This window comes from Phyllostomus discolor, chromosome 1, assembly GCF_004126475.2.
Source record: "Phyllostomus discolor isolate MPI-MPIP mPhyDis1 chromosome 1, mPhyDis1.pri.v3, whole genome shotgun sequence".
Taxonomy (NCBI): Eukaryota; Metazoa; Chordata; class Mammalia; order Chiroptera; family Phyllostomidae; genus Phyllostomus; species Phyllostomus discolor.
In genome coordinates, this window is record NC_040903.2 from 11,215,013 (window position 1) to 11,240,846 (window position 25,834).

The 25,834-nt window shown below is 40.3% G+C and overlaps 1 protein-coding gene and 1 long non-coding RNA gene across 7 annotated transcripts in view; one reads left to right on the plus strand and one right to left on the minus strand.

Annotated features, from left to right (window-relative positions):
* Positions 1–22,677, plus strand: LOC118499126. The gene is made up of 3 exons (XR_004901645.1): positions 1–14; positions 4,054–4,058; positions 22,027–22,677. It is a non-coding gene; the product is annotated as an uncharacterized LOC118499126 (long non-coding RNA).
* KCNIP4 (potassium voltage-gated channel interacting protein 4) overlaps positions 1–25,834 on the minus strand; it is a 927,129-nt gene that overhangs the window by 139,592 nt on the left and 761,703 nt on the right. The window lies entirely within an intron of this gene.

A 25,834-nucleotide genomic window follows, 5' to 3' on the forward strand; every position in this document is an offset into this window, starting at 1 on the left:
CTCTGGCTCTGGCTGTTACCAGTGTTTGCATTCCTGGTCTTGCACCCTACATTTCTTCCTTACCTCTTAGCTTTACTCTCCTTATATGTAAACTCCTAAGCAATGCTCCATGAGGAGGCAAGCATGACTGTGTCCTTCCACTTTCAGACATTTCTTACAACTACCTGAGCCATTCTTCATGTGCATCCCTGCCTCCACCATGCCTTTCACAATGATGTACTCTTCCCCACCTGAAAAACCTTTCTATTTCTACTTTCAAGCATCTATTTTCCTTTGTCCAGTAAAACACAGCTCAGTTATCTCCTCTAGGAAGCTACCTTGTCCAGCCCTGGCTGAATGTGATACATATCTGTGTAGTTCTGCAATGACCAATTATTACAGGTATCACTTCACTATTTTATATTTATCTGTTCTTTTGACTATTGCCCAACCCCCTGTGAGCTGTTTGAGAACAGTAGTTGTACCTCATTTATCTAGGTGCTCCAGTCAGCTTGCAAAGTGCCAGCCACAAAATAGACATTTAAAAATTAAATCAAGAGTTGAGGGAGTGACTCACTTTGAATTTTATTTTTCCCCTGAAAAGCAGGGAGAACATGGGGCCTTCGTGTTCAGAGGTAGATGGAATTAATGGAATAAATACTCTTCAGACCTTTATTTTTAAGCATCCAGGATATAAAACACATGAAATAAATTTCTTATGTAGCCATTTCCTATGCAGGACATTTAGAGTATTGCTCACTTCCTAGGAAAATAAAATTTCTAGAAAATAAACTTTTCAAATTATTATCTAATTGAAACATCTCTCTTTTTAAAGTTTTTATTTATTTATTTTTAGAGAGGGAAAGGAAAGAGAGAGAGAGAGAGAGAGAGAGAGAGAGAGAGAGAGAAACATCAATGTGTGGTTGCTGGGGGCCGTGGCCTGCAACCCAGGCATTTGCCCTGGCTGGGAATGGAACCTGCAATACTTTGGTTCACAGCCCACGCTCAATCTACTGAGCTACACCAGCCAGGTGAAATGTCTCTTTAACCAAGAATTTTATCCAGGCGAAAACTGTTTATCCAGAGGATTGCTCTCATTATTATTTCTTTCATCAGTCTTTAGCCTACCTGTGCCATATGGTTCTCTGCTCTAACACCAAAGGCTGCTCATTGGAAGAGAATAAGGACATTGACTGAGACCCTGGTATGGAAAGGCAGGGCAGGGCTGTGGAAAGAGTCCTTGGGCTTAGCGACAGACACACTGGGTTCCAGTACCAACCGCTTAACCACCGTGCCATACTGAGCAAATTTCTCAAACACTCTGGGCCCTAATTCATATCCTTTAAAATATTATTACAACACTACTCTATAGGATTACTGTGAAGTTACATGAGCTAATGTCTTTAAAACACCCAGACTAATAATTTCATTTCCCCTATCTCTATTTAGAGTTGGTATGTAAAGAGTAGAGAGAATGTCTAAAAGAGCTAAAAAAAGGGTTTGTATATTTGAACTATTTGCAAGTTCCCTAATTCATGCGAATGAAAATGGGGGATGGCTGGGGTGGAGCAGGGGAGTGATGGGGGGTAAATGCAGGCAACTGTACTTGAATAACAATAAAATAATTTTATTTATTTTTTTTTTTTAAGATTTTATTTATTTATTTTTAGAGAGGGAGGGGGCAGGGGGAGAGAGAGACAGACAGACAGACAGACAGACATCAATGTGCGGTTGCTGGGGGTTATGGCCTGCAACCCAGGAATGTACCCTGGCTGGGAATCGAACCTGGGACACTTTGGTTCCCAGTCCGCGCTCAATCCACTGAGCTACGCCAGCCAGGGCTAACAATAAAATAATTTTAAAAAAGGAAAACACGGCTTCTTAAAGGTAAAAACTTCAGTAAAATGAAATAAAAAAGAGTATGACATGAAATTTTATTTTTCTGTCTTGTCAATGAACTTATTTCTGCTTTGCTTGATTGGTTGCAAAATTTTGTCCTTCACTATATAAAAGTAGAAACTGGATAAACTTATATTAATTGGTAACAAATAAAATCATGAAAATAAATAAAATTACCTCAAAGCAAACAATTCTTAAAAAGAGATATCCTTAACAGAGAGCTTAGTACAGACAGAAAGTTTCAAATGAAAAATTCTGCTGGCAAAGGAATGAAGAAAGAAGGACAAAAGAAGAGAAACTTATAAAGACAGAAATTCTCTCATTATGAAGATTGATGATTTGGGCAGGGCAAGTTTTTTGAGGCTTATGGACCTGCTATGTTTAAGATGGCAAACAACAAAATGTTATTGCTTATTAGATATCCAAGAAAATGTTACATGGAAAGGTTAACGCTTTTAAAAATAGTTAGATATTTGTATATTTAAAATGTCATTGTCATTAGTTTCGAAACAGAGCTCACGGATAAAACAGGAACCAGCACATGTTTCAGAGAGGAAGCTAAGAATATTCGATCATTTCTCTAGTATGTAGAAATATGAGACATAGAGTGAACTTTCACCCTTCATGTGAAACATGTGTATTTGACCATCTCTGTAGTGATGCAGGCCCGGAACTAATTTGGTTTGAGCAGATTTGAAAACACCAACAGAACGTATGCACAGAGGGAGTACTGTGTGGTACGTACTGCTCTAGACACCAAGGCAAGAGAGTGAACAAAATCAGTAAGTTTCCTGGCCGCGAGGAGGTCACATTCTAGTGGGGGGAGACTCGCAACAGAGAAATCACAATAAAATGTGACGTCCTGTAGTAACACGTGTTATGAAGAAGGAATGTAGGGTTTGAGATTGCTCTTTCCCTGACCTCATGATAACGGGGTGGTCAAAGTCTCCTTGAAGAGGTGACATTTACGAAGAGACCTCACCGAAGAGAGGGGACAAACACGTGAATGAGTATCTTGGCAAGAGACTTGCAGGCAAAGGCGAGGACATTGTGTCATGGCTCCCTGGCATGCCTGTCCTCCCTACAGTGGGCCACAGCTGCAGTGGGTAGGCGAGCAGGGAGAGAATTAAGAATTATGTTCTGAGCAGTGGGTAAGCCACATAATAAAGGCCGCCATATTTCCTCATCCTAACCAAGACAGGATGAACTACTCCATCCTTGATAAAGCAACTGGGATTTCTGAAACTGAAGGAACTCATGTAGTAAACTCTAACCAATCCGGTCTCCAACCCAAAGCCTATGCAATACTGCATCATGCTTACCCTTCATTGAGATCTTGCCAAAAACACTAGATGTTTTCTGTGTACTATCTCCTTCAGTCCCCATAACACCGCTATAAAGCAGGGCTCTTATTATCCACAGTGCTCCGATTAAAAAAAAAACAAAAACTTGATATGGAGAGTCAAGTAACTTTTTCAAAGTGATTCCCACTATTTTATTCTTTGTAAAAAGCTTATGTACTTTGCCTGAGGTTGTTTATTTTAACCATGAATCAGGATTAATATGCTTAATTAAGACGTGTATTTATAAAAGTAATGAAGTCTAAAAAGTACTGATGGAGAATGTATAAATATAGGCATTGCATTTATTTTTAGATTCCACTTATAATTATTTAGTCAATCATTTTACACTGACATTTATTGCATTTTCTTTAAAATAGAACTGACCGAATATATTGTAATTGCTGAGAAATATAGTTCTAGTGGTTTCTGTTCTTCAAAAGACAGGAGCCTGCCAAGACCTTAGTTTGTGGAGCCCCAGTTACAATCTTAGACAGCAGCATGCACACCAACCAGCACACACCGTACTATGCTTTAGCCTTTGCTTCTGGATGTTAAGCATCTATTAATAGCCAAAGTTACCATTTGTGGCAGAAGCAATCTATTAGCAATTAAGAGCTGAGGTTCAAATCCCTGTTCTACAATTTACTGTATCTTATTTGCTGCCTACTGCCGCTTTTTTGTTAAATGCTCATTATGCTGCTAAATGCTCATTATAGGCCAGGGACTATTCCATGGGCTTTCTCTTTCGTCCCCCTAATGGCCCCAACTTGGATTATTAACCCCATTTAATGGAGGAGAAAACTGAGCTCAGAGAGGAAAAATAAATTGATAGTAGCTGTACAATTAATAAGCTGTAAAGCTGGCGTTTGAACCCCAGATGTCTCTGCTTTAACAGTCTGTGTTTCCTTCATTGGCATGGTGGGACTTCAAGAAGGGTGATAATGTAAAAGAAACAACATCAGCTTTGCAACTAGGGCTAGGTATGCAGATTGTATAAAAGCTCACAAGGCCCTATTTCCTCAGTTCTGTCCATTTATAGGTTATTTTTATTAGCAACTCAGTCTCGGATCAAATGTGCAAGGGACACATTCTTGGGAGTGTTAGAGTACATGTTAGAAGATTGGAAATGTTAATTCTGATAGCTGGAATAAGAGATCTGGTAGCAAGGAGAATCAAAGTAATCACAGGATGCCTTGGCCGGTTGCTTCCCCTGAGACTGTTTCCTCTCTGTTCTATACAATGGGAATAATTACAGACAAGTCATTGGTTGGTCATGATCAAATGTGTGAAAATAAGCACAGCACCCAGCTCCATTCCTGTGCATACAGACTCACTATGGCCCCCAGTGCGACCCTACGTCCAACATTCCCTATCCCCCTCAGCTGCAGTGACCCTGCAGGGGCCTCTCTGGCCACCCTGTGCAACCTAGGGAAGCAGTTCCGTGTCTGTGCTGAGCATGATGCTCATCCAGGCTGTGGTCTTGCGGAAGTCAACAGACACAGCTTGAACAGGACTGCAGCTGCATTTCCATAGGCTGAAGACCGACCTGCCCTATGCATTTCCCACTCTGCAACTAGTGGACAACCAGAGGGGACCATGCATTTCTCAATGACTGAGAATTCAGGTCCTGATAAGGCGTAATGGAAATTCACTTGTGCTTCACTAGATGATGAGAACACTAAAATACAATGATTTATGTTCTTTTTATCAGCCCAGGCATTTTCTTCCCAATGCAAATCTGCAGAGGCTTGCTCAGTGTGACAATGCTCTGCATTCATCCTGGCAGAGACAAAGAAAGCTGTGGGTTAGCCTGGGCATTTCCCCTCAGGCTATGCAAGGCTCCAGCAAAGCCAGGAGCCTGTCTAAGCCTCAGGCTACTCACCTACTCCCAGACAACCCTTCCTCTCACTTTAACCCAAGATAAACCAAGACAGAGATAAACCGAGAAGACTGTGGGGACAATATTTAGTTGCCCACTCCTATGAAAAAACATCACTACTTCTGGGGAACTCAAATTTATGTTTTCAAAGTCTGTTTGCCAAAGATCCTTTCCTTGCTAAAGTTAAATTATATATCATTGCCTCTCTCAGATATAGCTAAGTCCCCATGAACTGGCTCAGTCAAAGTGACTTCCCCAGAGATCACAGCTCCAATGAGGGTGCATCTGGGAGGACAGTCTGAGTCTCAGAAATAGAGTTCCTTAGAGCAGAGCTTCTCCACTTCAACACGAGCCTGTGAATCCCAGGGGCTTTCATCTATCATGTCCACTTAGCTTTCATGCTTCACTTTTTGAAATGTGGCCCGTGAACCCATAGTTGGGCATTACTTGGGAGCTGTAAGCAATCATTAAAAATGCAGAGTAGTGAGCCCTACCCAGACCTACTAGTTCAGGACTGCAATTTATCAAGGATCCCAGGGAATCTGTTGACACATTGAAGTTTGAGATGTCCTGCCTTGGAGATGATTTAACTGTCTCATTTTCCAGGCATGGAAATGGAGGCTCAATCTAGTAACTTCCCAGAACATCCCACAGCAGAATCCAGTTTAGATTCCAGGACTCCAAATTAGTAGTGTAACCTTTGGCACTACCCTAAACCTCCCCGGGGGCCTTCATTTCCACATCAGTAAAATGGGATACTCACAACTACCCTGCTTCCTTCTTGGCACAAAGTCTGAAGACACCTGTGAAAGCATTTTATTAAAGCCACAACCTTATGCAAACAAGTGCACGTGCCATATATCAAACCAAAAGCCTGAATCCTCAGATGCTGCGAGGCTGTGCGTGCGCACGCGTGCCCAAGCCTAGGTGTAGAACTGGGCCGTGTATGAAAGAGTTTGCTCCACTTAATTTAGAGTGTAACCTAATTCTCAGACTAGTTGCCAAAAAAAGGAACCCTTTCTCCTCTAAATCTCAGAAGGTCTCTTAAAATGGATGGGCCCTCTGGGACTCGCTGACATGTTTCCACTGCCCGAGAGTCAAGACATCTGAGATCATGGGCTTTTATCTCAGGTGGTGTTCGACTGGGGTCATGAGCTCAGACGGACAAATGACAGGGGAAGGCTGGGCAGCTTTTTCCCCCCGAATTCCTGACAGCCACTCAAATAAAGTGTGGTTCTGAGAAAGAGGCATGGAAGTGAAAGGATTGGGGGAAGAAGAAGAGGACAAAGATGGGAGGAAAGTTGAGAGCATCCATCCATTCATTAAACAAATACAATGTATTGAGCAATTTCTGTGTGGCAGATGCTGGTCTAGGTATTTTGGACACAGCCATGCACCAGCCCAGCAGGAATTCACACTTAGGTGTCTTCGGGTCCATTAGTGCTGGTGGAGAGGGAAGATACATCAAAAAGCAAACTAATCACCAGGACAGTGAGGGGTCATAAAATGTGCTTTGAGGAACATACCGATGGAGGGGGTTGGGGTTCTGCTTCTGATCAGATGACTAGCATGACTCCTTTCAGGTGAAAATTCAACTGCAACTTTAAGGACAAGAAGCCATGTTCAGATGAAGGACAGAGTAGCCCAGGCAATGCCAGTGCTCCAGGGCGAGGATGAGCTTGGGGGTTCTGAGGAACAGAGAGAAGGGTGGTAAGTGGAGAAGGTAGGAGGCCAAGCAGGGAAGGCTGATCTAAGTTAGTCTGCACAGGGCTCTGTGGGTCACGGTCATGAGTGTGGATACCAGTCTGCGTGCAGTAGAACGTCATTGCCAGTCCAACTAGTGATCTGTCTAAGAGAAGAAAGAAATTATAATCTTAGAATCTCAACACGGTGGGGCAGGCGAACAGACTTAACATGAGGGATGGTAGCGTTTCGCTTCACTTTTTTTTTTATCTTTCAGCCTTTCCTCCCTTCAGATGTTAAAACACTTGTTTTAAACACCTCCTGACGGTCTTCCTATTAAAGCTTGGAGGAATGTGTTGGCTACTCTAGAATAATGCAGATCCCCAAAGGAAAACATAATGGTGGACGGCAGAAAGGATTTCAACGAATGATTATTAACTTGAATTTCTGCATAGTTGGAGGAAAGGAGGATCCGGACAAAAAAGAGACTCTGAACTGGTGGGAATGCAAAGTGGTCAAACCACTTTGGGAAAGAGTTTGGCTGTTGCTTATATGCTTAAACACACACCTGCTTTATTATCTGGCCTTTTGACGTCTAGGCTTTTACTCAAGGGAAAGCAAGATGCTTGTTCATCCCCCCTTGAAAAAATGCTGGCTAATTTTACTGATACTATATTAGGGATGTTTGCTTTATCAGTCAAAAGACTCAAAATTCTGTGTAAGCTGATTAATTTCAGGTGTCACCAATACAGGGTGCTCAGCCTTCTTGATGTGTGCCAGTCCCCCTTTCCCCACAGACACAGATACAATGTCCAGTTCTGGAGTCTTTGAAAGAGTAGGAAGATGCAATGATGTCAAATGTAGAAAGAACACCACTGGGGTTTTTGTCTGCCCTCTTCGTCTAATGACACAGTCATTTCAGAGAACTGCCCTGCCTCTACCCCCCACATACCAGTTTCCATGCCACCCCTAACCCTGGCTGCCAACCACAGCCCCTGCTTACACAGTCTGACTCCTGACTGAACCAGTGGTCCAGTCACAGTCCTTGGTATCCATTGCACAGAGTTTTTGCAGCAATGGGCTTGTTATCCAGTCCAGGCCAATTAACTACTTGCCTGAAACTCTCCCCATTAGACTCCTTTCAGGTGTGAAATAAAAGGAATTTAAGACCAGACCTCCCTGGGTCTGGATTGAGAGAGGACAGCCCCAAAATATGGAGCCACCACGCAGAGAGAACCTTGGGAAGGAGTCGGGGAGACTGCCGATGAAGGGGAAAGGGCCTTCCTACACTGTGCTTATATTGTAAAAAACCAATAAATGTCCTTTTAGGCTTAAAAAACACACTGAATATTTATTCTGTGAGCATGAACTTTTGATGAGCCTGATTAAATTCAATTAATCTCTGTGACTTAGTACCAGATACCCGATGAGAGGCAATGAATGGTTCCCATTGCCAAGAACAACTTTGGTTTGTTTCATTACTGAACTTGTTACTGTGAAACTAGGATTCCATCCAGCTGTACTGACTAAGAATTTTCAGAGGTGGGCCTGCCTGTGTCTATTTTTAATACTCTCCACAAGTGATGCTCAAAATACACAAACTCCCCATCTCAGCATCTCTCTACAGTACACCACCACCATTTCTTCTCTGTTTCCTTAAGTCTTTAGGGATCAGTTCAAAGTTCCGATCTCCTGTTATCAAGTCTCCATGAACGTCTCTACCTCATGCTACTCTGACTGCTACTCCTGGACATGAAGTCCTCACTGGCCAGCCTTTCTAGCTGGAGCATAGTGCCTTGAGGCCTTGAGCTGATCCCCTGTCATTTCATTGTCCCAGTACCTAGCCTCCAACGCTATATGCAACAGAGATTTAAGAAATGGTGATTGCTGACGATAAAAATAACCTCAATACAGAGAAGCCTCAAGAGGCAAAGCTATTCTGATGCCCTCTGGGATAGAAGGAAATAATTACAACAGCAATAAACAACCAAGGACATTGATAATGGCTAATTTGTACTGAACACTTATTGCATGCCAGATACAGGGCCAGCTACAGGCAGCATCTCACAATCAAATTTGTTCCTTCTCAAATCTCTACCTGCAGCCTCCTGGATTTGGTCCTAAGAGGCTCAGCCTGGTGGGAAACACTTTCAACTAACTTGGATTCCAGTCTCAGCTCCAGCACTGATTAATAGAGTGGTCCTTCTCAATCTATTTGAGGCTTAGTTTACATGTTCAAAAAAAGTAGAATGATAAATCCTTCACTTTCTCTTCCCAGAGTTGCTGTGAGAATCAAATGAAGCAATTTAGTAAGTGCCAGGCAAACAGGTGTTGAAGAAGCCTAGACAAAAAGATGAAGAAAAAGGACTGCCCCCTGTGGGGCCACACCAGACTTCCAAAAGCAACGGGCAGTTCACGTCCTTGCTCCAGAAGTGCCCCTTATTTATTCTCAATATTGCCAAGGTACCGGTTAGATCCAAACTTATCTCAGAAACAGGTCACACGCGAAAGAGAGTGTGGCTCAATATAATATTGGAAAGCTGAAAAGCCCAGGAGAGCAAAATTCAATAAATATTGACCGAGGTCCTTCATTTCTGGTTTGCTTTGACAATAACCTTTATTTTTTCAATTAAACCAGTGTTTCCTTGCATGAAATACTTGTAGCAGGCCGGACTGGGCGGGGCCCAGCGTTCAGCTCTCATCTCTGCTGCCCTCCTCCAGGCTCCCTCTAGCAGGCTCCCTGACTCTGCAGAGGGCACACGTTACCGCCACCCCACCCCATAGACCACGCCCCCCCCATCCCTTGGCCGGAGAGTCTTCAAGGAAAGAAACAACAGTCCCTGGGAAACAGCTTTGCTTAAACTCACTGTTGGGGATGTGGCTCTTTGAGACCTAGGCCTGGGTGTCTCCCAAGGAGATGCGGGTGCATGTGATTTGAGTCGAGTTAGGAAAACCCTTTTGTTTCCTTCTCAGCAATATCAGCGTCACTATTGTTTGAAATTCCATTATTAGAGACAATTTACTTTGTTTTCTCCTGATGGTTTTTTTAAAAAAAAAATAATGGTAATATGCCTGAAAATGGTAAGGTATAAAGTGATAATACCTTACCATCATTTTGTCTTTTAGATCCCTTTGCTAACAGGAAGGAAGTTAAGGGTCGTCCAGAATTCATTCCGAGGAGCATGTAAGGGCACCACCCCAAGGGCACCGTCTCATGGCATCCCCACAGCCCCCGGTGTGGTGAGAACCGAAGGTCAGAGGGCAAGAGTAACTCCCCAGAGGTCACACAGTTGGTAAGTGGCAGTGATGCTTTGCGCACATTCCTGTGTGTAAATGTAGCCTCTTCCCTACTGTCCTGTACAACCCTCTCGAGTAAATGAGGGTATGTTCACACACATTTTGTGGAAGAGAGGCAGAGGTTGAGATTTGGGTTACTTTGAAAAAAAATCCTTTATAAATACTGAACACCAGTCACAATGCTTCCATAGTACCTTAAATGTCCAGAATGGAAAGGATTATACCTGCACCGGTTTAAAAACTTAGTTCCAACAGCCCTCCATGCTACCATAACAGATTCTTGTGGGAAAGCTGACTATGGGTCATCCCTTTGGGCTTTCTGATCCATGGGGTTCGCAGATCGGATCAGGTGGATTTCATCTGCCACCAGTGGAAATGCTGATTCCTTCTCCACGGGGAAGGCGATGTCCAAGGAAATGTCTTCTTTCCTTGGAGATCTACAGCCGTTAGCTACTGTGGCACCCTCTCCTCTCAGCTCTTGGGTCTTCTCACCTTTTGTCTTTTTTCTTGACTTTGAGTTAAGGTATTGTATGGGAAGTGAGAAACTTGCCAAAGGGTTCATTTGCTTCTTTTGCTGTGGATATTTCGTTCTGTCCATATTCCCTAGACAGAATGAATAAGCCTGAGATAGAATGAACTGCTCTTCTTTGATATTGGAAAACATTCCACTCACAGCCATCCTGTAATCAAAATCCCCAAGCCACTGAGGAGAGATCTAACTAGATTTTTGGTGGCAATTTAACTCTAAGCCGATGCAATCAATACTCTGTACAGGCAAGTGTGATGCCATTAGAGACTTTAACCCCTTTGTAGGCTCACAGACTTTGCTTTTCTAAGCAGTAAAGAGATGTGTGATGTTGAAGCCAATGAGATTATAGCCTCTGAATCAAATTCTAAAGTTATTAATGCAATCATAGCCTTCTTCTCTAGGACTCTTACAAAACCAACTTGACTTCCCCAAACCAATTTGATGCTGGAATGCACCAAGGGGAAAAACAGCATTAAATGCAGGGTGCATGGCTTTGCTTCTGCACTGTTGTTTTTGCTCAGCTTTTCTGTTTTCCACTAAAAAAAATGAGCCTCACACTCTTTCATGGAATACAATTCTAGGGTAATATGGGGGTCTATTTGCTATGGACTGAATACCTGTGTTCTCCAATACTCATGTGTTGAAGCCCTCTAGCCTCCAGTATGACTGTATTTGGAGATGGGGCTTCAGAGGAAGTAATTAAGGTTAAATGAGGTCACCAGAATGGGGCTCTGATTGATAGGATTAGTGTCTTTATAAGAAGAGACACCAGTGAGCTCCCTCTAGCCCTTTCTCCTCCCAGGCACAGACAACATAGTGAGAAGGCAGCCATCTACAAGCCAGGAAGAGAGACCTCACCAGAACCTGACCTTGCTGGCTCCCTGAACTTGGACCTTCAGCCTCTAAAAATGCAAGAAAATAAACATTGTTTTTTAAAATTTTAAAAAAATATTTTATTTATTTATTTTTAGAGAGGGAAGGGAGGGAAAGAGAGAGAGAGAGAGAGAGAAACATCAATGTGCGATTGCTGGGGGCCGTGGCCTGCAACCCAGGCACGTGCCCTGACTGGGAATTGAACCTGCGATGCTTTGGTTTGCAGCCCGAGCTCAATCCACTGAGCTATGCCAGCCAGGGCTAAACATTGTTTTCTAAACTGCCCAGTCTGTGGTTTTTGTTATATTGGCTTAAGCTGACTAATAAACAATTGATCTGGAAAATTCTAAATATTTGAGTCAATGCGTTAGAAGTGAAAGCTGAATTATTATAAAATTCTCGCAAAAGTGATTAGAATTAATACCAAATTAATATTGTAAAAACTTTTGATCATCGAAAAATGATTAAGAATGTGATATTTATTATTTATTTATTTATTTATTTAAGTCTCAAATGAGAACCAGCAGCTTCTGGACATGTAGTTGCTTCCTAAAAGAAGATTAAACATGAATCCCCTCCTCTCTCTCCTCCCACCAAAACACTTGTACATTTTTTTTTGAATAGGCACCATCCATTTCTGTTTACAGGTAGTAAATTCTCTACAAAATTGAGAGCAAACTAACAATATATTGTATTCATTTGAGTGTTGGGCTGCGATGATGGGTTTTGCTGAACTGATGATTTCATTTTTCTGACAGAAGGAGAAAAAATGGGATAAGAAAAACCTAAGCTTATATAAGCAGTTGAAGATGGTACAGATTTCTTTGTTTCTTTCCTTCTTTTTAAAAAAATACAAGGTGGGGCAAAAGTTGATTTACAGTTATCAACAATTATCAGATGGAAAATATACAATAATTAATTAATAATAATAGAAGATTAAGCTCGGTGTTTCACATATTCACAACTGTAAACCTACCTTTGCCATATCCTGTATATAGTACAATTGTTAAAAAGCAAACTTGGACAGCCCTGACTGGCGTAGCTCAGTGGATTGAGTGCGGGCTGTGAACCAAAGTGTTGCAGGTTCGATTCCCAGTCAGGGTACATGCCCGGGTTGCAGGCCATGACCCCCAGCAACTGCACATTGATGTTTCTCTCTCTCTCTATCTCTCTCCCTTCCCTCTCTAAAATAAATAAATAAATAAAATCTTTAAAAAAAAGCAAACTTGGCTCTCCTTCAGCAATAATAATAAAATATGCTTTGCTGATACTTATGTTTCTATCTGTAGGTAACATGATGTCTGGCACATGGTGGGCACTTTATAAATGGATACGAATGGATGGTTAATAACGAATAATCTGACTGCACTTACAAACATATTTCTTAATAAGAAAAAAGAAAAATTGTAACTTGCTTTTATTTTTATCTATGATAGGCTTCATAGTAAAGAAAACTGAGATCATGTTAAATATTTCAGCCACAATCTATTTCAAGGTTTTTTCCCCTCCTCAGAATGACAGTGATTTATCCCAGTTGTTAAATCGTGTGGTGTGAATTTGAAACACTGTCTGTTCGAGTCAACAGTCTTCCTTTTCATCCAGTGGAGCATGAACTACTTTCCCCCTCTGTCAACCTCCTCAAGCTCTGTGCCTCTCCCCAGAGACCCTCATAATGACTTGTGCACAGTATCCGCCTTCTCATCGTATCTGTCTCTTATACCCCTAGTGACCAGACACAACTCCAGACTTCCATATTACAGGAACCTAGCACAGCACGTAATATTTAAATAATATCCTGTGTATAAAAGTAAATACACTGTAATTTACTGTATGGATTGATGGTGTTAATGAGATTCATCTTTGTGTTCCAAGCCACACATGCTCATTCTGCTCTTACTGATGTTCCCCCAGATGTGGCCTTCTCCATGAAGAGTTATCAAAAGAGAGTCATCATCAATCACTGAACATGGATCAGCTACAAAGGGAGGGTTACTAGAAGGGAGGGGTATGGAGGGAAAGGTGAAAAGCAGAAGGGAAATATAGTCAACAGTATTGTGATAAGTTTACATGATGACAGACGATTACTAGAATTAGTGGGGTGATCACATTGTAAGGTATAAACATGCTGAATCACAATATTGTACACCTGAAACGAATATAACCAATATAAAATTGTGTACCAGCTATACTGAAATGGAAATGAATTTAAAAATAAAAGAAGATATTTGAAGTTTCAAAAAAACAGGTCAGCTAGATTCTGCTTCTTCTTCTCGGAGAAATGTGATTAAGTATTTGCCGCACTCAGAGTAGGCTATGCAGGTTAGCAAATAGAGTCCTATGAAACAGCTTCATGTGCTTTTCTCCAGAAATAGGCAGCCTTTCCGTGCAGGATTTAAGGAAAACTGAAAACTTTGTGCAGAAATCATAAACCAGCACCCTCATTTCAAAGCCCTACACACATCCATTATAAGAGAGGTATCTCTGCTCACTTCTCAGGGAGGAACTATGTTTATGAATAAGTACCATATTTTTTGGACCATAAGACACACCTAGGTTTTAGAGGAGGAAAATAGGAAAAAAATGTTGGAAGCAAAAAATGTGGTAAAATATTTAATAACAAATAATATAATAATTCGCCCATGTAAATGTAAAGCTACATTTGGACTATAAGACACACCCCCATTTTACTCCCAGTTTTGGGTGGGGGGAGTGCATCTTATATTCCAGAAAATATGTTACCAGCCAAGTGAACACAGGAGTTCAAGCTAAAAGTGTTCACAAGAACATAAAAACTGGGTGGGCTCAAAGTAATAAACTGAGTCCATGCTCAATGAACAAGCTCACCTTCTAAGTTGTTTCAACTTTTTAGGATTCTGTAAACATGGACAAAATATCTTTCTTTTAAAGGAGGACTAGAGAGATCCATTAAAAACTTGGGTCTTACTAAGCCCGACACAATGACATGATTATTTTGTGCAGACTGAACATTTTTGATGGAATGATTGAAACTTTAAAATTAGATTAACAGATAATAATTTAATGTGTATTAAGGACCATGTAGGGTATAGAGATGATTAAATCATTAAATAAATTGTCATTTGCTTTATTTCATAAGGCATGATAATCATGATAATGCGAAGAAATCAATCAAGTTGTATTAAACAACAACTGCAACATCATCGATATTCCACAAGGCAATATGGAAAAGTCTGCCAACCAAGCTGGTCAGGCAGCAACTGGCTTTGGGATGTGACAGCATTTATACAGTTCTGATGGCTTTTGGTGGCAGACATCACTAATGAGTCCCGGGGGTTTATACTGCTGGGCCCAGACACGTCTCTCAAATCTTTCTCAATTCTATGCTCTTGGCAGCCAATTAGCTAGAGCTGCCTGGTAAAATCGAATCTATTTGTCACCTCTGTCTTATATTATTCCTTATATGATGTGGTTTGGGTCCCCTAATTCTACTAGTTGTCGCCTTCTTGGATTCCTGGAAGATAGTCTCTATTGTCTCAATATCTATTTCAACCTTCTCCTTGAGCCATCTTTTGTTGCAGAGACTAGAAAGTTAAACCTTGTCTTATCCAGACTCCCTTGCAGCTAGTGTTCCATATTTCACTTGAACGTGGAATGGAAGGAAGAGAGGCAAGGCTGGGGCAGAGGCTGCATAGTTCTGTGCTTGCAGCTTTGGATACAGAGTCTCCTGTTGCAGTAGCCAGGTTTCTGATCATGTCTGAGGTAGGGTGAGTCTGGAGCTGGGAGCTATGAGTCCTTCCTAGGGTTTTTGCTTCAGTTTTTCCAACTAGTCTGTAAGCCACCTAATACCTGGTAATAAAATCCTTTCTTCTTAAATCTGATAGAGTGTTCCTGCTGTCTGTAACTGAGCTCTAATCTACACAGCTTTTGTTCCTTAAATAGCTCTTAGTACAAAGTCAGTGCAGAACCTAGAGTTGAATACATTTCTGCCACCCAGTCATCTAGTAATTAGATTTCTATGAATGGACTCTGATATCATAAGTATTGGAAGCTTCTAGCCACCAGCTCTGTGCTAAGAGTCTGGGTTTATACAATTCTCTCAATTCCTCTGAGCTTCAGCCTCCTCGTTTGTGAAATGAAGGGATTGTCCTGATTAATGTCAGGGCCATTACCATCTCTAGAATTCTGTACAATAGATAAAATTATTTTCCAACATGTCCCTTTAACCAGCTAATTGTCCAGGATACATAAAAAAATCTATCATCACTTCTTTTCTTGTATAAATGAAATAATTTTGTTTTAGTAAATATAATTGATCACTTCAGAGATAAGTGACTTGAAACTACTTCTCAAATAGGTACATTACAGCTTAAAAAAGTTTTAGGGATCCAAATTTCATTTTACAGATATGGAAAATGAGGTCCACCAAGGAGAAATGGGATGTGAACTTCCCTAAGTTCAAACATCTACAGAGTGCCACTCATTTTTCCTTATTCTGAATCCAGTAACATCCTCTTTCACTGTTATAATTTTCTGAGAGTGAAACAGGGAAGGATAAGAATTGGGGGGATTATGACTTGATTGAAATAAAGGAGGTAAACTGAGGGTTTACATTTTATTTCTCAGACTGGTTATTATCAGACAACTAGTCTCTTGGTGTATTCCGGATACTTCGTCAACTTCTAACATCTAAAACTTTTCTACATTTGATTATAAATCTTTTGACAAGGGTGCACTTTTCTATTTTCAGTGAACCCCAATATGCCTTGTATTACATAGGCGTTCAATAAATATTTGCTATTATTTAATTTATCCTTAAGAGCAAATAAACTTTTACTTCCAAAAAGAGTGAGATGGATAAAAGTTCACAGTCCTTTTTTAAAAAGAGTGTGCTGTGACTTCATCATCATTATTGTGTAGTTATTGTTCTGCTAATTTTTCCCACCTCATACGAGGTGGTATTCAGGTATGTATATTCACTGCAGGAGAATAAGACAATAAATGGGAAAAAAGAGAAATAATGGAAAATGAAATAAAACCAGGTTAAGGAAATATGCTATAAGGTTTTTAATAATTACTCAGTAAGTTTGACATCGAGTTTCCTAGCAGCTAAAGCAAGAAATAAAACATAACTTTTTACCAAAACAAACAAACCAACAAAACAGCACTGCATGTAAATGTATAAGGTGGTTCGGAGCACAGTGTTTGCTAGACCTGAATGGAATGATAAGGTGGAAAGAGCACTGAACATAAGTCAGAATAACACAAGTACGTACTAGTATTTGTATAGCATCTATAATATACAGGGCATTTAAAAAATGCGTTGAAGTTGACCTAAGCCTTACAAGTTTGATGTATGTGTTATGGTTACTAGTTATTTTCCAAGTTTTAAAAGGAAGTATGAGAGAGAGAGAGAGAGAGAGAGAGAGAGAGAGAAGGTTTGTCTAGATCCAAAGTCCACATCCTGCTGCTGGGCCAGTCGCCTCCTCACTAACCAAGCACATGATTTGGAGCAGGTTGTTTACACTCTTGCACTTCAGTGCCCATGGCCTTCAGACACGGGATAATGATCTGTACCCTTCCTGCCATAAAGGCAAATAAGGAGAACCATGTGGCAGCTCTCTAGGGTATCAATAGAGTCATTGTAAGTACGCTAATTGCACTGTATATTAATAATGATCATTTCATCACCAGACTGGGAAAATATAAAATCCTATAACAGTAATAGCTTAGATTGCACATCCTATAGGAAGGAGTGACGGCTCTTCTCACACTTTCATGGTGACCTCTGGTTTCTGGCCTCCAGTCCCTTCGGAGGTACAGCCTGCACAGACGAAAGACGGGAGACAGAATTCTGACCAGTGACCCTCTTTAGAGAACACTCATAAAGTGCATGTCAGCTGCATCTTCTGAGAAAATTAGAAGTCAAATCCTCGAGCCAAACAAGGATTACATTTGTACCTTTTAACCTTAGCATAAATTGCCACTTGCTGGGCCTCTGGTTTCCTTAGTAACCTTGCTCAATAAGCATTTATGGGAAAGTGCCCTAATGTTACTGTTGTAGAAGGACCACGTGTAATGCTCAGTGGACTGAGGATTCTCTTCTATGGTCCAGAGGACATGTAGCCGGCTCCCTAATGGCCAGTGAACTACCTCCTAGGGAGAGCACAGACCCAATGTGACATCTGCAACCCAGACCACTGTGCTCGTTTCTTCAGCTGGAAAAATAGGGCGTTTCATGGAAAATGCACGGGAAAGAAACATTTCCACTGAAGGCAAAGGGCAACACAAACCCATTGTGCTTTCTGACAAATTGACAGTTTTGAGTAAGCCAGCTGAGTTCCAGATTCCCCTGGAGGCAAGAATAAGTACAAACGTTTCCTGTCACTGTATAATAAAAACTAGTGAAAAGGAACACATGAAGTGTAGTTTCCCTGTAGGCAGATTTTAGTAGACGTATTATTATACAAAGAACGACCTTCAACTAAATTGAGGGAGTGCGAAAGACTGGAGGCAAATAGAAGGAGTACAAAACACTGGACTTCCTACCTGCCACTTATTGTGCAGAAGTAAGCAGCAGCATCTTTCTTAGGGGCTAACGAAAGGACTGTTTCTAAAGGATTGATTATCTGGGGGACATGTGTACCTCTAACATAACCTCAGCTAAAGTAGCAACCATCTTTAGCTGACGAGAAGCATCCATGCATTCCATCCTGTTCTGTGTCACTGGCGTCCTACAGTGCCTAGAAGAGGGGTGTTGATTTGCACCAGCAAGAACACCTGCACTTGCAGGCACCGCCTTCTAGGGTAGGAAAGTGATGGACACGCACAGACAGCCTCTGAACAAAATGACACTGCCGGGGGCAGTGCTGGGAATTAATCCTTCACAGCTGCGGGATGCCAAGCACAATTGAAATCCAACCATCATGGAACATGTTGAAATCAGTAGGAGTCTGTAAATCTCTAAATGATTACTTTGGCCAGGTGGGAAAAGGTTCTGTTTACTGCTTGTTGTAGAGAGTTTAGTTGATAACACTGAGGAGGGAAAGAAGATTTAAAATAAGGTATTTTTATGTGCACTAAGGCTGTCATCCGAGAACAGCACAAGAGAGGGTAGTCACAAGTCCATAAACAGTGACATGGTCTACCTTTTGGCTCCTGACATTGGGTGGCTAAAATAAGTGACTGTACTTTTAAATAATTAGCTTCCACAGTATATGTTCTCTGTTTTCTATTATTTCAATGGCTAACCTATCGTGACACGCACTTACATAGCATTTCTTCTGTTATGATGTCAGGCAGTGATGTGCATGTTTATTTACAAATGAACACAGGTTCAAGTTTGGTTCCAAAATGTTCAAACTGTATCTGCAAGGAAGAGTATAAACAGGAATGGCTGAAAACTGCCATAAGTTGATCCATAAAGGAGACTCGTTATTAAAATTCTTCCTTCATTTATCCTCAGTATTTGCCTCTTTCCCCCACCTGGAAAATTCCTGATCATCCCTCAAAGTTCACTACACCATCGCTCTTTAAAGGTTTCCCCAGCTACAGTAGACACAGTTCAGTGTCTTTTGCTTTTTTATACCACCTTCATCACATTTTATGATATGTCTGTTTATACCTATCTATATCTGTATATCTATCTATCTATCTGTCTATCTATCTATCTATCTATCTATCTATCATCTATCTATCTCATCTATCTCTTCCCACCTGAGCCCTTTAGAAAGGAAACTCTATCATTAATAAAGCTCTGCAACCAGACTACCAATGCTCAAATCCTGGGTCCATAGCTCTGCGACCTTCACTACAATCCTTAGTCTCACCTGTAAAATGAAGAAAATGGAAATATCTACTTGCTGAGTTACTGCAAGGATTAAATAAGATGATAACATACAAAGTTCCTTGAATATCACCGGGCTCAGTTAAGTGCTTGCCTTTATTTTCCTTTTTCACATCACCATTGTCTTGCTAAACGTCGGGCAACAGCAAAGACACACCATGACTGTGTACGCAAAGGAAGGAGAAGTTCCATAACAAATGTGCACTTCTAATGTGTTTCTTGATCAGCTCTCCAAACAATTACAATTAAATAGAGAGCACACGTGGTGAGAGTGGGTGTTTAGGGACTGAGCTCGAATGTCCCCTAATCCCAAATTAGCCTCCACTTATTTCCAAAAATATTGAACAAGGAATTAAGAGTATTTGTAAACATACTTATACCCTGCAGAGTTCTAAAACAATTCAGGCAAGAAACAGTGGTTATGGTTGGCCAGATTTGCATCAAATGACTTTCTTCAGAAACAGCCCAGGGAGCAAGAAGGCATCTGTTTCTTCTCCTTCACTGTAAACCCCATCACTGACCCCTCTGTGTTCCAGTCATGGACGCTCGTGGTGCTCGTTCCTGCTCTGCCTCCTGTGTGCACCTGTCTGGAGGCAAGTGCCCCAGAAACAACTTCCACATGTGCACAGGGAGCAGGAACCCAGGCATCTGTGGAGGGAATGGGGATCCAAGCAAAGCAGTCCCCTCCTCCTGAGAAAGACCCTAGGTAGCAGAGGCTACAACCCTTTGACATTCTATCTGAACTGTATTCATTCATTCAACCAATATTGAGAAACTACAAAGTTCTGGTGGTATTTTAGGGGCTAGCAGTTCAACAGTGAGCCACCTGGAAGCAAAAACAACTAAGCAGGCCTATAACAAAATAAAGTCTATCAGAAGGTAACTAGAGACAAATGCAACAGAAAAGAGGGTCAGAGGTTCCCGGAAGAAAAGGCAGGAGCTGTGCAGTTTTAAATGGGAGAATGCAGGAAGGGCCCGTGGAGACTTCTGAGATTTTTGGTCATGTGTACAATGAATGGAACATTTGTGTCCCCTACAAATTTGTAGGTTAAAACCTTAATCCCAATATGATGGTATTTAGTGGTGTGGCCTTTGGAAAGTAATTAGGTGATGAGGATGGGGCCCTCAGGAATGGGATTAGTGCCTTTATCAGAAGAGGCTGGAGAGCTACCTAGCTCTTTTCCCACCGTGCAAGGACACAGTGAAAAGTAGCCATCAGCACACTGGAAGAGGGCTCTCATCAGAACCTGACCGTGGGGGCACCCTGACCTCAACTTCCAGCCCCCAGAACTGTGAGAAATAAATGTCTGTTGTTGAAGCCACCCAGGCTATGGCAATGTTTTATAGCAGGTTGAACAGACTAAGACAATATATGTACAGCATATATGTCAAACAGTTTTTGTATTCTTGGAAGTAGATCCTGTTCTTTTGTATAACTTATTTCATGGAAAAGGGACACTATTAAACTTTTGCCTGTTAACAAATTTTGAAAATCAAGGAATAGTTTTCCATTACTTTTCTACTCTATAAATAGATATAACATTCTCAGACATAAAAGACCCCAAGAAAAATATAAAATAGAACTTAAAAACTCACTCATAAATAAGTTTATATTTATTAGCTTTCATTAGAAATTTCCAATTGAACATCCCAACATGTATAATAACACATTATTTTTATGATCGGGACTATTTAGTAAACAAAGGGAATGTTTTAAAATCTCTGGTAGCTCAAATTAAGAAAACATCCTAAACTAAAAAGCTATTCGACTCCATTGCTGCCTCTATATGCTATCACAGTTCATACACAATTCTCTGTGTGCATGAGGGCTCCATTTCTGAGAGTTCGAAAGACACTTACTGTTTATGGATGAAAAATGATAGTTCCAAAACTCATCAGAGACAACAATTCTAACTATTACTGGAAATAATCAAATAGTGTACATTTGGAACATACCGAGTGTTTTAAGATAATGGAAGTTGGTTTCTATAACTCCTATTTTCATTAGTGTTTCATAAGCTGAAATTGCCTTGCAATCACCTGAGTGCTTGTTTAAAATGCAAACTGCTGGTTCCAGTCCCAAGAAGTAAATTTGAAAAATATAACCAAGAAGTCTGCATGAGAATCACACACCCTGGTGATTCAGGTCCCAGGGGACCTTGGACAGACAATAGTGGTCCCTGAAATGCAATGAAAACAAACAGATAAAAAATTCACTTCTGTGTAAGGAAATATTCATGCACTGTACACACAACTTGTGACTATTTCCAGACATTTTCATTAGCAGTGGCTTTAAAATTAACAATCCATGTGGACTTGAACTCCCAAAGCTCTTTGGAGATTATCAACAGGTCAGTGTTAGGAAAGGCACCTCTCCCCATCCTTTGGTTTCCATGACAACACATCTTCTCTATACCTTCCTGGCATCATCTGACCCTCACTTCCTCCTTCCTGGTAGAGGAATGACTTATGTGATTGGTAAATTTGGGAAAGATAATGTTCCTGTTCTACTCATTTGTTTTTTTTTTTCATTTTGTCCTTCTGGGAGCAAATGACGCACATGGAGCAGGATTCTCCTCTGCTCCTCCAATCATAGTCTCTCCTGGGCAGCACCACCGTTCCCAGACCATGGGCTGAGGGGTCTAATCCCTGGCGGCATTGCCTGTGACAGAGGCTGCATCTGCCTGATTCTAACCTATCACCATGGGGTTCTCACACTGAGCTCCAGCCGACCACATTTGTCCTCCATCTGCCGCTCCTTTGTCTTAGTTCTTCTTCATTCAGAACAAGGAGGGGTAAAGGGGATGCTATCTTTTTGGCTTCCTTCAAACCCCACCTCCAATAGTCAGAACAAAGGGTGTTGTCAGAAACACATGCAGACACCAGAGTAACGAGATGGGTCATCCCTGCAAACATTGAAACCAACAAGCTATGTTTGATCAATTTCAGTTAAAAACAAGCCTAAAAAGATTGATTTCTTTTATCTTTTATTCATTTAATAGAAAATAAAAAACAACTCAAAGTAAAAATTCTTACTCTCAAAAGCACATGATGAAATGCTGAAAAATACATACAAAATGTATAGACAGGGTTAATATGATTTGTAATGATCTTGCAATTTCAGCTTTAGGACATTTACTCAAATCTCTGAAGTTTCATTCAACTCATCTGTTATCCACTGATTTGAATTCATAACAAAGTGATAAATGTTTAGTTAGAATATTTTAACAGACCATAGGGAATTCATTCAATTTCTCTAAATTTCAGTTTATGCGTCCATAAAATGGGTGTACAAATATATTTATCTAAAGTTGGGACAAAAATAAAATGGGAGTACATCATAGTGACTTATATATAATAAAATAATACGCCATATTTTTAATGAGTTAGTATTTCCATTATTCAGGAAATGAGTTTTCTTTTTCCACTCAGGAATCATGTAACTCTGTTATATGTACTTCTTCAGATTAAATAACACTGATTTATTAATGAAATCCTGCATGTACCAAGGACCTGTTCAATGTTCCATGTGTAACTAAGAAACATTAATGCACACTTGCTGTGCTCAAGAAGCTTTTACTGAACAGAAGAGATGCAACACACACACTCCAGGTACAAAAAGTAAAAGGAGAACAGGAGAGTGGGTTTTGTGCAGTAAAACCACAGGGAAAGAGGAGGTTAAAGATACCAAAAGAGATTAGGCGAGAGTTTAGGGACAGGTTTGACTCGGACGGACGGAAGAGAGCAGGCAGTAAGGTCAGGGGAGACAAACACATGGACAGGATCAGACAGGGGCGGGCACAGTGTGAGTGCTGGAGTAGCCGGGCAAGTCGGTTTCCTGCTCTTGGGTCAACAGCCCACTGAGCATTGTTCCGTTTCTTTTCTTTCCTTTCTTTTTTTATGAGTAATAACATGGTAAACAAGGGTATAGCTAAGCTCTCCATTATAGTTTTTGTTCAGAATATGGCAAAAGCATGGTTTTAAAAAGTCTCTGTAAAAATATCTTTCAATTGTTGTAAGCAATTTTCCAATTTGTTACGCTCTTAGTATAAAAACAGTTGAATAGGTATTATGATACACTGCTACAGAATTGCCATTATATTAAATGTCATTTATATTATAAAGACGTCCAAAACTAGGAGAGGTATACATCTGTTTTTTAAGTCACCCAGTCTATGGTAACTTGTTATAGCAGCTTGAACAGGCTAAGACAATGTATATGAAACACATATATCAAAGATTTTTTGTATTTCTGAAAATAGATTCTGCTCTTCCTTGGTATAACTTACTTTATGGAAAAGGAACATTCTTAAACATTTGCCCATTTAATAAAGTTTGAATATAAAAAAATATTTTTCCTTGAGCCTGTACTTTTTTTACATACTTGTATATATAATGTCCTTAGCCCTCAGTTTTTACAAGAATCCTGTAACAGTGCATTGCAACATTATATAAGAGAAGCTTGAGTATCAAAAACTGAAATGACTTGTCCGAAACCACACATCTTGTAAATGCTGGTGTAACAATTCAAACCCACTTTGACTTTTCATCCTTGATCACTATACTTAGCCTACTGCTGGCCACACTGTTCATTAATAGGGATAAAAAATAGATTTTGCCCTAAAATTAAGAAGCATGTCCTAGCTGTAGTTAAAATATGTGGTTCAAAGATTTCATAATCGGATATTATTTTCCTTTATAATCTATATGATCACTAGTGAAAAAATTATTGCTCTGGCAACGTTCATAGAAAGTGCACTTCATACTAAAGTTGAGCAAGAACAGCATTTTCTTTGATTATAATTAATAGGGTGCTCTGGTCTTCATCCCTTTTTCTGATAATTTCCCCCAGCTACTCGGGGTGAAGACTCTTACAAAAATTATCCTGAGTCATTTTGATGCTCACCACATTTTTTTTCTCCAAGATCAGTAATGTTGTGAATACTGACTATACTTAGTTGATACCATAGGAATAAACATTTTTGCCTTATTCAAAATATCCAATTTTCCTAGCCTTTGAAGGAAGAAGAATTAATATGGAATAATTTGAAGGAAACAGAGTTAATATGGAGTAATTGGTGGTGATACAGAATAGGGCCAAGTCCATTGTCAAGGGTCTTAATTCTCACAGAGTAAGATATTTATTATTATGTTAGAAAATGATTAGGGAAGATTACCTCAATTAGGAGGCACATTACATAAATATTCTTTATTAGCATGTGAATTAGGAAAGAAAGGGAAATCCCTCACTTGTTTACTTTATTTCAAGACAAAGTTTAAATAATTCCGTTTAACTGAAGAGACGGTAGAGGGAAGGAAATAAAAATGGAATGCAGTTTAACTTTAACCCTCTACCCTCTGCTGTTTCCCACCATAGGTAAGTGTGAGTCTAGTAGCACGAATCCACACTCCAGAGAGTGTGCAGGGAGAAACCAGACAAGGAAAGGAGAGCCAGAGTTAGACAATTCCTGTCCCATATTCCTGCCTGTACCTGGGATTGGCTTCAGACCAGTATCCTTGGTATTTCAGAAACCATCATGCACTTGATCTATCAGCAGACTTTCTGTGGCTTACTATGCAACACAGATGCCAGGTCCAAGAGTCAAGAATATGGCACTATAAGAAAAAATCACCACGGACACTACTCTTAATGAAATGAGGGAAAGAGGTACTTGTAGTATAGATGTCATGGTATAAGGTCTCAAGCTACTTTCATATTCATTTGAAAAACCCCCATCCTTTCCAGCCTAAGAAAATTTATGCAAAGGAGCTAAGAAACTTTCCTTAAATAATTATTCCACAGTGAAGTTGTTACCTGACAAACAGACATATTGAGGTCCCTCTGGAGTGCAGTAGGATGAGATCTGTCCTTGTAGAAAAATTTCTTTACTCCTCTTAGCCAACCATTGGCAAGAATAGTTCCTATTCTTGCAAAATGTGTGTATTTCCAATATATTAGCTAGGTGGGTCAACTCTCAACTTTACCAAAATTTTGCAATGACAGCATTTCTTTGCTGATCTTGCATTTTCCTTCAAGTACACCTATGAAAGGTTAAGCTATATGTTAGTTTAATTGTTGCTGCATTGTTTAAGAGTTATACAACAATAACAAGGCCATTTTGAGCATTATAATTTGAGTCTAAAATCTTGTTAGGGACCCAGAGCTATGATGCAAATTTTTAATGAGGAATATTTTCAAAAAGAGTTTTAGCCATACAACCACTATGGTCATGAAGGAATGCATTTGACTAATTCCTTCTGTGTCACCTTGAACCTTTGCAATAACAGGATGGAGTTACTCCTGCTTTTACTCAGGTGGTGTTCAGAGGCCTCTGCTAATTTCTTCTTCAATGCACCCGTGATATGTAAGAATGTCTGAATAGAGTGAAGACCGATGTGGAATTTTGGCTGTTCGGGCACCTTAGTCTTCTAATTATTTTATCATCATCCATATTCTCCTATAATTTGTTTAAATTTGGAATCACATAACCAGTTAACCTCATTGCTGCCAGGTCTTCAATACTCTGTTT